The sequence below is a fragment of the Bufo bufo genome, chromosome 1 (assembly GCF_905171765.1).
Source record: "Bufo bufo chromosome 1, aBufBuf1.1, whole genome shotgun sequence".
Taxonomy (NCBI): domain Eukaryota; kingdom Metazoa; phylum Chordata; class Amphibia; order Anura; family Bufonidae; genus Bufo; species Bufo bufo.
This window is the reverse complement of record NC_053389.1, coordinates 191,570,383-191,585,043: the sequence shown is the minus strand read 5'-3', so window position 1 is coordinate 191,585,043 and position 14,661 is coordinate 191,570,383. Positions and strand designations below refer to the sequence as shown.

The 14,661-nt window shown below is 47.0% G+C and overlaps 1 protein-coding gene across 1 annotated transcript in view; it reads left to right on the top strand.

The window, feature by feature from the left end:
• The window catches only part of LOC120986908 (nicotinamide N-methyltransferase-like), a 129,838-nt gene that overhangs the window by 92,680 nt on the left and 22,497 nt on the right, over window positions 1-14,661 (top strand). The gene's annotated exons all lie outside the window — the stretch shown is intronic.

The window sequence follows — 14,661 nt, the reverse complement described above, 5'->3', positions numbered from 1 at the left end:
AATAATCTGTTAAGACTGAGTCTGATGCAAAGTAAGTCTATGTATAACAGATTAAGTATGAATGGCGCAGCAGATGAACTAGATAAACGCGCCTATATATTAGACTGCCTGTTGATGCTGAGTCTGACACACAGTAAGTTGATGTATAACAGAATAGCTTTAGTATGAATGGAGCAGCAGATGAACTAGATAAACACGCCTATATATTAGACCACCTGTTGACAAAGCGTCCGATGCACAGTAAGTCAATGTATAACAGAACAGATTAAGAATGAATGGTGCAGCAGGTGAACAAGATGCCCAGGGTGATTGCACTCAGCCTGCAATGTACCTGCAGTCTCCCTATGCTCTCCCTATGTTTTCCCTACAGTGTCTAAAAACTCTCCCTACGATATCTCTGCACTGTTCCTATGCAATATTCTACAATTAAAAACTTGCTAAAAGACTGTCCCTAGCTCTTGCCATGTCTCTCCCTATGGTCAGTTCACAGTGAAATTACCACGACCACTTGGGGTGATGCTTTTATAGGGCTGTGACATCACAGGGGATGGCTTTCTGTTGATTGGCTGGATGCACGGCATTATGGGTCATTGCGCATTCCCGGGCTTCTTACCTTTACTTTGTAACATGTGTAGCCGCCATTTTAGAGGAAAAAAAACAATTCATTACCAAGAAGCGCAAGGAAATTCGGATTCACTGTGAATGCATTTTTTTATTTTTTATTTAGATCAAAGTCAATTTGTTTCACTTCGATTTGCTCAACACTACTTCCTGACAAGCACCAGCAGCAGACTATACACAGCACAATCTTCTGCGGGCAAACGATTTTGAATGAACTATTACCCGATGAACAAGCATTTCATTGGTTCATTGAGTAATCGGCTGCACTTTTACACTGCCAAAAAATAGCTAACGAGTGTTCCGATTAATGCTTGTTAGTGATTACCTGGCGGATTCTAGACCTGTGTAAACTGCCCTATACTGTCATCCAAATTCTACATGTATTATTATACTAGCAGATTAAATCTCACCCTCACAGAAGCAGTCAACTGATAATTGGTTTTATATGTATACAGGTGTTTTATCTCTGTGCTGCTACAGAAGGACGTTATTTTGCATTTCCTTTTTAATGTTATAGTATTGCTGCAAAGAAAAAAGAGAAACAGCCAAAAACAACTAAGAAATAAATGCTTTCTACGAATACTGGGGACATTTATCAAACTGGTGTATAGTAGAACTGGCTTAGTTGCCAATAGCACCCAATCAGGTTCTAACTTTAATTTTCCAAAGGAGCTGTCAAAAATGAAAGATGGAATCTGATTGGGCAACTAAGCCAGTTCTACTTTACAGCAGTTTGATTAATCTCCCCCACTGAGTTTTAAAGCCATACCGCTTTCTGATGGAGGTGTCCCTTTAAGGTCCAGGACACGTCCAATCAGTCATGTACAGTCGTGGCCAAAAGTTTTGAGAATAACACAAATATTAGTTTTCACAAAGTTTGCTGCTAAACTGCTTTTAGATATTTGTTTCAGTTGTTTCTGTGATGTAGTGAAATATAATTACACGCACTTCATACGTTTCAAAGGCTTTTATTGACAATTACATGACATTTATGCAAAGAGTCAGTATTTGCAGTGTTGGCCCTTCTTTTTCAGGACCTCTGCAATTCGACTGGGCATGCTCTCAATCAACTTCTGGGCCAATTCCTGACTGATAGCAACCCATTCTTTCATAATCACTTCTTGGAGTTTGTCAGAATTAGTGGGTTTTTGTTTGTCCACCCGCCTCTTGAGGATTGACCACAAGTTCTCAATGGGATTAAGATCTGGGGAGTTTCCAGGCCATGGACCCAAAATGTCAATGTTTTGGTCCCCAAACCACTTAGTTATCACTTTTGCCTTATGGCACGGTGCTCCATCGTGCTGGAAAATGCATTGTTCTTCACCAAACTGTTGTTGGATTGTTGGAAGAAGTTGCTGTTGGAGGGTGTTTTGGTACCATTCTTTATTCATGGCTGTGTTTTGGGGCAAAATTGTGAGTGAGCCCACTCCCTTGAATGAGAAGCAAACCCCACACATGAATGGTCTCAGGATGCTTTACTGTTGGCATGACACAGGACTGATGGTAGCGCTCACCTTTTCTTCTCCGGACAAGCCTTTTTCCAGATGCCCCAAACAATCGGAAAGAGGCTTCATCGGAGAATATGACTTTGCCCCAGTCCTCAGCAGTCCATTCACCATACTTTCTGCAGAAGATCAATCTGTCCCTGATGTTTGTTTTGGAGAGAAGTGGCTTTTTTGCTGCCCTTCTTGACACCAGGCCATCTTCCAAAAGTCTTCGCCTCACTGTGCGTGCAGATGTGCTCACACCTGCCTGCTGCCATTCCTGAGCAAGCTCTGCAGTGGTGGCACTCTGATCCCGCAGCTGAATCCTCTTTAGGAGACGATCCTGGCGCTTGCTGGACTTTCTTGGACGCCCTGAAGCCTTCTTAACAAGAATTGAACCTCTTTCCTTGAAGTTCTTGATGATCCTATAAATTGTTGATTGAGGTGCAATCTTAGTAGCCACAATATCCTTCCCTGTGAAGACATTTTTATGCAACGCAATGATGTTTCTTTGCAGGTCACCATGGTTAACAATGGAAGAACAATGATTTCAAGCATCACCCTCCTTTTAACATGTCAAGTCTGCCATTTTAACCCAATCAGCCTGACATAATGATCTCCAGCCTTGTGCTCGTCAACCTTCTCACCTGAGTTAAAAAGACGATTACTGAAATGATCTCAGCAGGTCCTTTAATGACAGCAATGAAATGCAGTGGAAAGTTTTTTTTGGGATTAAGTTAATTTTCATGGCAAAGAAGGACTATGCAATTGAGTATATGCAAATTGCTATTATAAAAACTTAAGCAGCAACTTTTCCAATTTTCAATATTTATGTAATTCTTCAAACTTTTGGCCACGACTAGAGTTGAGCGAACACCTGGATGTTCGGGTTCGAGAAGTTCGGCCGAACTTCCCGGAAATGTTCGGGTTCGGGATCCGAACCCGACCCGAACTTCGTTCCGAACCCGAACCCCATTGAAGTCAATGGGGACCCGAACTTTTGGGCACTAAAAAGGCTGTAAAACAGCCCAGGAAAGAGCTAGAGGGCTGCAAAAGGCAGCAACATGTAGGTAAATCCCCTGCAAACAAATGTGGATAGGGAAATTAATTAAAATTAAAAAAATAAAAATGAACCAATATCAATTGGACAGAGGTCCCATAGCAGAGAATCTGGCTTCACGTCAGCAGAGAATCAGTCTCTTCATGCCATAGCAAAGAATCTGGCTTCATGTCAGCAGAGAATCAGTCTCTTCATGCCATAGCAGAGAATCTGGCTTCATGTCAGCGCAGAATCAGTCTTCATGTCATAGCAGAGAATCAGGCTTCACGTCACCCACCACTGGAACAGGCCACTGTCACACATTTAGGCCCCGGCACCCAGACAGAGGAGAGGTTCATTCAACTTTGGGTTGCCCCACAATATAATGGTAAAATGAAATTAAAAATAGTATTGAATGAGGAAGTGCCCTGGAGTAGAATAATATATTGTTAAGGGGAGGTAGTTAATATCCTGTGGGATCCATGCCTGGTTCATTTTTATGAACGTCAGCTTGTCCACATTGGCTGTAGACAGGCGGCTGCGTTTGTCTGTAATGACGCCCCCTGCCGTGCTGAATACACGTTCAGACAAAACGCTGGCCGCCGGGCAGGCCAGCACCTCCAAGGCATAAAAGGCTAGCTCTGGCTACGTGGACAATTTGGAGACCCAGAAGTTGAATGGGGCCGAACCATTAGTCAGTACGTGGAGGGGTGTGCACAGGTACTGTTCCACCATGTTAGTGAAATGTTTCCTCCTGCTAACACGTTCCGTATCAGGAGGTGGTGCAGTTAGCTGTGGCGTGGTGACAAAACTTTTCCACATCTCTGCCATGCTAACCCTGCCCTCAGAGGAGCTGGCCGTGACAAAGCTGCGTTGGCGACCTCTTGCTCCTCCTCTGCCTTCGCCTTGGGCTTCCACTGGTTCCCCTGTGACATTTGGGAATGCTCTCAGTAGCGCGTCTACCAACGTGCGCTTGTACTCGCGCATCTTCCTATCACGCTCCAGTGTAGGAAGTAAGGTGGGCACATTGTCTTTGTACCGGGGATCCAGCAGGGTGGCAACCCAGTAGTCTGCACACGTTAAAATGTGGGCAACTCTGCTGTCGTTGCGCAGGCACTGCAGCATGTAGTCGCTCATGTGTGCCAGGCTGCCCAGAGGTAAGGACAAGCTGTCCTCTGTGGGAGGCGTATCGTCATCGTCCTGTGTTTCCCCCCAGCCACGCACCAGTGATGGGCCCGAGCTGCTTTGGGTGCCACCCCGCTGTGAACATGCTTCATCCTCATCCTCCTCCACCTCCTCCTCATCCTCGTACTCCAGTAGTGGTCCCTGTCTGGCTACATTTGTACCTGGCCTCTGGTGTTGCAAAAAACCTCCCTCTGAGTCACTTTGAAGAGACTGGCCTGAAAGTGCTAAAAATGACCCCTCTTCCTCCTCTTCCTCCTGGGCCACCTCCTCTTCCATCATCGCCCTAAGTGTTTTCTCAAGGAGACATAGAAGTGGTATTGTAACGCTGATAACGGCGTCATCGCCACTGGCCATGTTGGTGGAGTACTCGAAACGGCGCAACAGGGCACACAGGTCTCGCATGGAGGCCCAGTCATTGGTGGTGAAGTGGGTCTGATCCGCAGTGCGACTGACCCGTGCGTGCTGCAGCTGAAACTCCACTATGGCTTGCTGCTGCTCGCACAGTCTGTCCAGCATATGCAAGGTGGAGTTCCACCTGGTGGGCACGTCGCATATGAGGCGGTGAGCGGGAAGGCCGAAGTTACGCTGTAGCGCAGAGAGGCGAGCAGCGGCAGGGTGTGAACGCCGGAAGCGCGAACAGACGGCCCGCACTTTATGCAGCAGCTCTGACATGTCGGGGTAGTTGCGAATGAATTTCTGCACCACCAAATTCAGCACATGCGCCAGGCAAGGGATGTGCGTCAAACCGGCTAGTCCCAGAGCTGCAACGAGATTTCGCCCATTATCGCACACCACCAGGCCGGGCTTGAGGCTCACCGGCAGCAACCACTCGTCGGTCTGTTGTTCTATACCCCGCCACAACTCCTGTGCGGTGTGGGGCCTGTCCCCCAAACATATGAGTTTCAGAATGGCCTGCTGACGTTTACCCCGTGCTGTGCTGAAGTTGGTGGTGAAGGTGTGTGGCTGACTGGATGAGCAGGTGGAAGAAGAAGAGGAGGAGGAAGCTGAGTAGGAGGAGGAGGAGACAGGAGGCAAAGAATGTTGCCCTGCGATCCTTGGCGGCGGAAGGACGTGCGCCAAATAGCTCTCCGCCTGGGGCCCAGCCGCCACTACATTTACCCAGTGTGCAGTTAGGGAGATATAGCGTCCCTGGCCGTGCTTACTGGTCCACGTATCTGTGGTTAGGTGGACCTTGCCACAGATGGCGTTGCGCAGTGCACACTTGATTTTATCGGACACTTGTTTGTGCAGGGAAGGCACGGCTCTCTTAGAGAAGTAGTGGCGGCTGGGAACAACATACTGTGGGACAGCAAGTGACATGAGCTGTTTGAAGCTGTGTGTGTCCACCAGCCTAAATGACAGCATTTCATAGGCCAGTAGTTTAGAAATGCTGGCATTCAGGGCCAGGGATCGAGGGTGGCTAGGTGAGAATTTACGCTTTCTCTCAAATGTTTGTGAGATGGAGAGCTGAACGCTGCCGTGTGACATGGTTGAGATGCTTGGTGACGCAGGTGGTGGTGTTGGTGGTACATCCCATGTTTGCTGGGCGGCAGGTGCCAACGTTCCTCCAGAGGCGGAGGAAGAGGCCGAGGCGGCGGCAGCAGCAGCAGAAGAGGCCGAGGCGGCAGCAGCAGAAGATGTAGCAGGGGGAGCCTGAGTGACTTCCTTGTTTTTAAGGTGTTTACTCCACTGCAGTTCATGCAGGTGCCTGGTCATGCAGGTTGTGCTAAGGTTCAGAACGTTAATGCCTCGCTTCAGGCTCTGATGGCACAGCGTGCAAACCACTCGGGTCTTGTCGTCAGCACATTGTTTGAAGAAGTGCCATGCCAGGGAACTCCTTGAAGCTGCCTTTGGGGTGCTCGGTCCCAGATGGCGGCGGTCAGTAGCAGGCGGAGTCTCTTGGCGGCGGGTGTTCTGATTTTTCCCACTGCTCCCTCTTTTGCTACGCTGTTGGCTCGGTCTCACCACTGCCTCTTCCTCCGAACTGTGAAAGTCAGTGGCACGACCTTCATTCCATGTGGGGTCTAGGACCTCATCGTCCCCTGCATCGTCTTCCACCCAGTCTTGATCCCTGACCTCCTGTTCAGTCTGCACACTGCAGAAAGACGCAGCAGTTGGCACCTGTGTTTCGTCATCATCAGAGACGTGCTGAGGTGGTATTCCCATGTCCTCATCATCAGGAAAAATAAGTGGTTGTGCGTTAGTGCATTCTATCTCTTCCACCCCTGGGGAAGGGCTAGGTGGATGCCCTTGGGAAACCCTGGCAGCAGAGTCTTCAAACAGCATAAGAGACTGCTGCATAACTTGAGGCTCAGACAGTTTCCCTGATATGCATGGGGGTGATGTGACAGACCGATGGGCTTGGTTTTCATGCGCCATCTGTGCGCTTTCTGCAGAAGACTGGGTGGGAGATAATGTGAACGTGCTGGATCCACTGTCGGCCACCCAATTGACTAATGCCTGTACCTGCTCAGGCCTTACCATCCTTAGAACGGCATTGGGCCCCACCAAATATCGCTGTAAATTCTGCTGGCTACTGGGACCTTAGGTAGTTGGTTCACTAGGACGTGTGGCTGTGGCAGAACGGCCACGTCCTCTCCCAGCACCAGAGGGTCCACTAACACCACCACGACCATGTCCACGTCCGCGTCCCTTATTAGATGTTTTCCTCATTGTTCCCGTTCACCACAATTTTGAGAATGGCAAATTTGGGAATGCTTTTTCAATCCAGAACAAAAAGTGTGCTTTTACGGTCACTACAAATAACTTGACCAGCTAAAACTGTGCAGATTTGGTTGAATAGAGATGTGAGACCTGTTTTTTTTTGCACTGTGTGACAGTTATAGGTTTAATCACAGAATGACACTTCTGTCAGCACGGTAGCATGTGTCTTAGGTTTTTCTGAATGATACTATCAATAACTTCAATGTAAGATTTTCTTTTTGGGATAGATTTCAAGTAGGCCTGAAATACCACAAACTAGTTATTTTCAGAATGGCAAAGTTGGGAATGCTTTTTCAACCCAGAACAAAAAGTCTGCTTTGACGGTCACTACAAATAACTTGACCAGCTAAAACTGTGCAGATTTGGTTGAATAGAAATGTCAGGTCTATTTTTTAGGCGCTGGGTGACAGGCTCAACTTGCCCCTGATGTAATATATGGCAAAAAAATAACCAGACTGTTGATGGTTAAATGCACTTGGGTGAAACAGGCTCAGCCTGCAGCTGATGTAGTATATGGCCAAAAAATAATCAGACTGTTGATGGTTAAATGCACTTCGGTGACACAGGCTCAGCCTGCAGCTGATGTAGTATATGGCCAAAAAATAATCAGACTGTTGATGGTTAAATGCACTTGGGTGAAACAGGCTCAGCCTGCAGCTGATGTAGTATATGGCCAAAAAATAATCAGACTGTTGATGGTTAAATGCACTTTGGTGACACAGGCTCAGCCTGCAGCTGATGTAGGATATAGCACAAAATAACCACACTATCGATGGTTAAATACACTTGGTGATAGCTCGTGCTGGCGCACCACAAGTCACAAAATGGCCGCCGATCACCCCAGAAAAAAAGTGATCTAAAAACGCTCTGGGCAGCCTCAAAAAAGGGAGCAAGTCAATAATAGCACTTCAATGATCCACAGCTGCAGATCGATCACAGAATGAAGTCTTTTGGAGGAGTTAATCTGCCTAATCTCGCCCTAACGTCGCAGCTGCAACCTCTCCCTATACTGATCATAGCAGAGTGACGTGCGGCGCTACGTGACTCCAGCTTAAATAGAGGCTGGGTCACATGGTGCACTGGCCAATCACAGCCATGCCAATAGTAGGCATGGCTGTGATGGCCTCTTGGGCCAAGTAGTATGATGCTTGTTAATTGGCTGCTTTGCAGCCTTTCAAAAAGCGCCAAGAATGCGCCGAACACCGAACTCGAACTTTTACGAAAATGTTCGGGTTCGGGTCCGTGTCACGGACACCCCAAAATTCGGTACGAACCCGAACTATACAGTTCGGGTTCGCTCATCCCTAGCCACTACTGTAGATAAGTATAGTAGCTGCAACGAAATAGTAACATAATGTCACGGATGGTGTATAGGAAACAAGACAATACAATATGAACAATGACTCACTGGATCCACAACTAAGGAACAAAAGGGAGACCCCTGCAAGAGACCTGCCGCTCTCCCTTATTGCTCAGCCTATGCGACCACCCCAGAGGTGGATGGGCGCATATCCACGTACCTCGACTATCTTACACCTGATGACTCTACAATAGTGAGGGGACATGACCCCCGGCTCCCTACACAGACACAGAGGGAGTCAGGGTCACCTGGATCCAGAAAACAGAAAATCATAAATACATAAACAGAACTTATCTTGCAGACGACTGGGGACTGTGGACTGAGAACTAGGAACAGCATGCACACACACTCCAGGAAGTTGTATAAGCCGCACACTACTGCATTCTGGGGAGGAACTTAAAGGGCAGCAATCAGTCCAACTGCATGACAGCTGAGATAGACTAACGAGATGAAAACTTAACCAAAACAAAGAAACTCAAGGAGGAGGATCTGGAAAGCTCCTGTCAGAGCTTCTCAACTGTCTGGTTGTGACAGTACCCCTCCCTCTACGAGTGGACTCCGGACACTCAGGGCCCACCTTCTCAGGATGGGACCTATGGAAAGCCCTGATGAGACGAGTGGCCTTAATGTCCGTCACTGGGACCCACATCCTCTCCTCAGGACCATAACCCTCCCAATGAACGAGGTACTGGAGGGAACCATGGACAAGACGAGAATCCACAATCCTAGAGACCTGAAATTCAAGATTTACATCAACCATAATCGGAGGAGGAGGCAAAGGCGAGGGTACAATAGGTTGAACATAAGGTTTCAATAAGGACTTATGAAAAACATTATGGATCTTCCAAGTCTGAGGAAGATCAAGACGGTAGGCAACAGGATTGATGACAGACAGGATCTTGTAAGGCCCAATAAACCTAGGACCCAACTTCCAGGAGGGAACCTTCAAATTTGATATTCTTGGTAGACAACCACACCAGAACACCAACATTCAGGTCCGGACCAGGCACACGTCTCTTATCCGCCACACGCTTATATCTCTCACTCATGCTCTTTAGATTATCCTGAATCTTTTGCCAAATAGATGACAAAGACGAGGAGAATCTGTCCTCATCAGGTAAACCAGAAGACCCCTCTCCTGAGAAAGTCCCAAACTGCGGATGAAACCCATATGCACCAAAAAATGGTGACTTATCAGAGGACTCCTGACGACGGTTATTTAAAGCAAACTCAGCAAGGGACAAAAAAGAACACCAATCCTCCTGATTCTCCGCCACAAAACAGCGCAGATATGTCTCCAGATTCTGATTGACGCGCTCTGTCTGGCCATTCGACTGCGGGTGGAAAGCAGAAGAGAATGACAACCGAACCCCCAAGCGAGAACAGAAAGCCTTCCAGAATCTGGAAACAAACTGCATGCCCCTATCAGAGACTATGTCTGAAGGAATACCATGCAATTTGACAATGTGGTCAATAAATGCCTGCGCCAGCGTCTTAGCATTGGGCAAACCAGGAAAAGGGATGAAATGCACCATTTTGCTAAAACGGTCCACCACCACCAGAATCACAGTCTTCCCCGAGGAACGAGGCAAGTCCGTTATGAAGTCCATGGACAGATGTGTCCAAGGACGGGAAGGAATGGGTAAGGGAAGGAGAGGACCTGATGGCCGTGAATGAGGGACTTTGGCACGAGCGCAAGTCTCGCAAGCTGCCACAAAACCCTCAACCGACTTACGAAGCGCAGGCCACCAGAATCTCCGAGCGATGAGATCCAGTGTGGCTCTTGCCCCCGGGTGCCCAGCAAGGACCGTATCGTGGTGTTCCTTAAAAATCTTGTGTCTCAAAGCGAGAGGCACAAACAACCTCCCAGGAGGACAAAGATCAGGAGCCTCTGACTGGGCTGCCTGCTCCTCTGCCTCCATTTCAGGAAAAAGAGCAGAGACCACCACACCTTCAGCCAAAATGGGACCCGGGTCTTCAAAATTCCCACCTCCCGGAAAACAACGTGACAGGGCATCTGCCTTCACATTCTTAACCCCAGGGCGGAACGTGACAACAAAATTAAACCTTGAAAAGAACAAAGACCATCTGGCCTGTCTCGGGTTCAGACGCTTGGCTGACTCCAAGTAGGCCAGATTTTTATGGTCAGTAAACACGGTAATAGGGTGTCTGGCTCCCTCTAGCTAATGGCGCCATTCTTCAAAAGCCAACTTGATGGCCAACAATTCCCTATCTCCCACATCATAATTTCTCTCTGCGGAGGAGAGTTTCTTTGAGAAAAAGGCACACGGTTGCCATTTGGCAGGAGAGGAACCCTGAGACAAGACCGCACCCACCCCTACCTCAGAAGCATCAACCTCAACTATGAAGGGTAACGAAATATCAGGTTGTACCAGGATGGGAGCGGAAGCAAAACTCTCCTTGATATTAGAAAAGGCCTTACGCGCCTCTACCGACCAGGAAGAAAAATCTACCCCCTTTCTGGTCATATCAGTGAGTGGTTTAACAACAGAGGAATAATTAAAAATAAATTTCCTGTAATAATTGGCAAAGCCCAAAAAACGCATCAGCGCCTTCTGATTCTCAGGAAGCTCCCACTCAAGCACAGCGCGGACCTTCTCGGGGTCCATGCGAAAACCAGAAGCGGAGAGAAGAAACCCCAGAAATTGAATTTCGGGAACCGCAAACACACATTTTTCCAGTTTTGCGTATAATTTATTCTCCCGCAGAATGAGCAAGACCTGACGTAAATGTTCCTTATGAGTCTTGAAATCAGGAGAAAAAAATCTAAATGTCATCCAAATACACTAATACAAATTTTCCCATTAAATGATAAAAAATGCTGTTCACGAAATGCTGAAAAACGGCTGGGGCATTCATCAAACCAAAAGGCATAACCAAATTCTCAAAATGGCCCTCAGGGGTATTGAAAGCCGTCTTCCATTCGTCTCCTTCTCTGACCCTGACCAGGTTGTATGCCCCTCTTAGGTCTAATTTGGAAAAGACTTTAGCCCCAACCACCTGGTTAAACAGGTCCGGGATCAGAGGAAGCGGATAAGGGTCACGAATAGTGATACTGTTCAGCTCCCTGAAATCCAGACAAGGTCTTAAAGAACCATCTTTTTTCTTAACAAAGAAAAAACCAGCGGCAACAGGTGACTTTGAGGGTCGTATGTGTCCTCTTCTCAGACTCTGAGATATAAGCACGCATAGCGACCCTCTCAGGTTGGGAAAGATTGTATAAACGAGATTTAGGCAGCTTGGCGCCTGGGATGAGATTAATAGGGCAATCGTACTCCCTGTGCGGGGGCAAATCCTGAACTCCACTCTCAGAGAAGACATCCGAAAATTCAGAGAGGAAAGGTGGTACAGTCTTAGTAGAAACCTCACAAACAGATGTCATGAGGCAATTCTCTCTGCAAAAGTCACTCCAACCATTTATTTGCCTCGCTTGCCAATCAATGGTGGGGTTATGTTTAGTGAGCCAGGGTAGCCCCAACACTAGAGGAGTAGGCAAACCGCTAAGGACGAAACATGACACATCCTCAACATGAGCATCACTCACAATTAAACGGATATTGTGAACTATGCCCTTTAATGATTTCTGAGAAAGTGGAGCGGAATCAATAGCAAAAACAGGAATATCCTTTCCCAAAGTGCATACCTGGAAACCATGAGTTATTGCAAATTGATTATCAATGAGATTGACAGCTGCTCCACTATCCACAAAAATCTCACAAAAAATGCTTTTGCTCTCTAGCGCCACCCTAGCAGGCAGGACAAAACGGGAACTACAAGCAAACGGAAAACCTTCAATTTCCGCCTCAACCCTGCCAATAGTAACAGACGGAACATTTTTAAAAGTTTTTTCCCTTTTTGTCTCTTTATTACTCCCAGAAAACTGCCTGAATCTCCTAGAGGGACAAACATTTGCCAAATGATTTATACCTCCACAACAAAAACAAACCATCCCATGCGGGCTGAATCTTCTATTGTCAGAGGCAATCAACCCCAGCTGCATGGGCTCCTGCTCAGAAGGGACTGACAGCGACTGAGACCCCTGCGCACAGAAAGACCGCTGCACTGTCCCGGGACTGAGTATGACAGGAAGGAGAGATCTCTCCTCTCTCTCAAAGACGCCTGTCAATACGAACGGCCTGAGACATAGCAGAATCCAAGGAGGTAGGTCTCTCATGAAAGGCAAATGCATCTTTCAATCTCTCTGAAAGACCATGGCAAAATTGACTTCGGAGTGCAGCATCATTCCAACCAGTATCAGCTGCCCACCTCCGAAATTTTGAGCAGTATATCTCTGCGGATTGTTTACCCTGGCATAACAGACGTAGTCTAGACTCAGCCAGAGCAATACGATCCGGATCATCATATATCTGACCCAGGGCTAAAAAGAATTCATCCACTGAACGGAGGGGCCGTGCCCCCTCCGGCAGCGAAAAGGCCCAGGATTGAGCGTTACCCCTGAGCAGCGATATAATGATCCCCACCCTCTGTTCTTCATCACCAGAGGAATGGGGAAGAAGGCGAAAATGGAGTTTGCAAGCCTCTCTAAAACGCACAAAATACTCACTACCCCCGGAGAACGTATCCGGGAGCGAGATCTTAGGCTCAGAACAAACTCCATGAACGCAAGCTGAACCGGTCACTTGAAACTGAGAAAAAGTCTTACGGAGATCAGCTACCTCCAATGAAAGACCCTGGAAGCGCTCAGCCAAAAGTGAAACCGGATCCATGCTTGAGACGGTTTTGGCGGCTTATAATGCCACGGATGGTGTATAGGAAACAAGACAATACAATATGAACAATGACTCATTGGATCCACAACTAAGGAACAAAAGGGAGACCCCTGCAAGAGACCTGCCGCTCTCCCTTATTGCTCAGCCTATGCGACCACCCCAAAGGTGGATGGGCGCATATCCACGTACCTCGACTATCTTACACCTGAAGACCCTACAATAGTGAGGGGACACGACGACACCGGCTCCCTACACAGACACGGAGGGAGTCAGGGTCACCTGGATCCAGAAAACAGAAAATCATAAATACATAAACAGAACTTATCTTGCAGACGACTGGGGACTGGGGACTGAGAACTAGGAACAGCATGCACACACACTCCAGGAAGTTGTATAAGCCGCACACTACTGCATTCTGGGGAGGAACTTAAAGGGCAGCAATCAGTCCAACTGCATGACAGCTGAGATAGACTAACGAGATGAGGAACTTAACCAAAACAAAGAAACTCAAGGAGGAGGATCTGGAAAGCTCCTGTCAGAGCTTCTCAACTGTCTGGTTGTGACACATTAGTAGCCCAAACAAGTGGTGTCCATAAAGTTGCAATATATATGCAAATTGCATTACTATTACATGTGCTAAGTGTACATTACTACTACATTTACTAAGCTTTACATTACTACTACATGCACAGTGTACATCCTATGACTATAGCTGTACTAACTGTATATTACCCTACTACTTCATGTACTAAGTAAAGATTAGAGATTAGATTACTACTACAGTACATGTAACAAATGTTTGTTACTTACTACCCAGGGTCTTAAAAGATCAGGGGCACAAGCCCCAAGGCATATACCATATACCTGCCACCACCCCCCCCCCCCCCCCCCAAAAAAAAAAATCTAAAATCTCAAGACTCTCTCTAATATTATTACATAGGTAAATTGAACACACAGTACTGACAGCCACATTGCCCTTTAAATATCAGTGAGATTGCAAGCCATATTCTGGATAGTAAAATTCCCCCTATAATACAACCACAGAATATACACAACACATCTACTCGCAGTATATACTATACATAGCTTCTCCACTCACACTGTATAAACAGCTTCTCCACTCACAGTATATACACATCTACTCCTCTCACAGTATATACACATCTACTCCTCTAACAGTATATACACATATCCTCCTTTCACAATATATACACATCTCCTCCTCTCACAGTATATACACAGCATCTCCACTCGCAATATATACACATCTCCTCATCTCACAGTATATACAGTACACAGGACCCCCACTCCCAATATATGGACTACTCCTCCTCTCACAGTATATACACATCTCCTGCACTCACAGTATATACACATCTCCTCCACTCACATTATATACACATCTCCTCCACTCACAGTATTTAACATCTCCTCCACTCCTAATATATACACAGCTCCTACTCACAGTATATACAGTACAAAGTACCTCCATTCTCA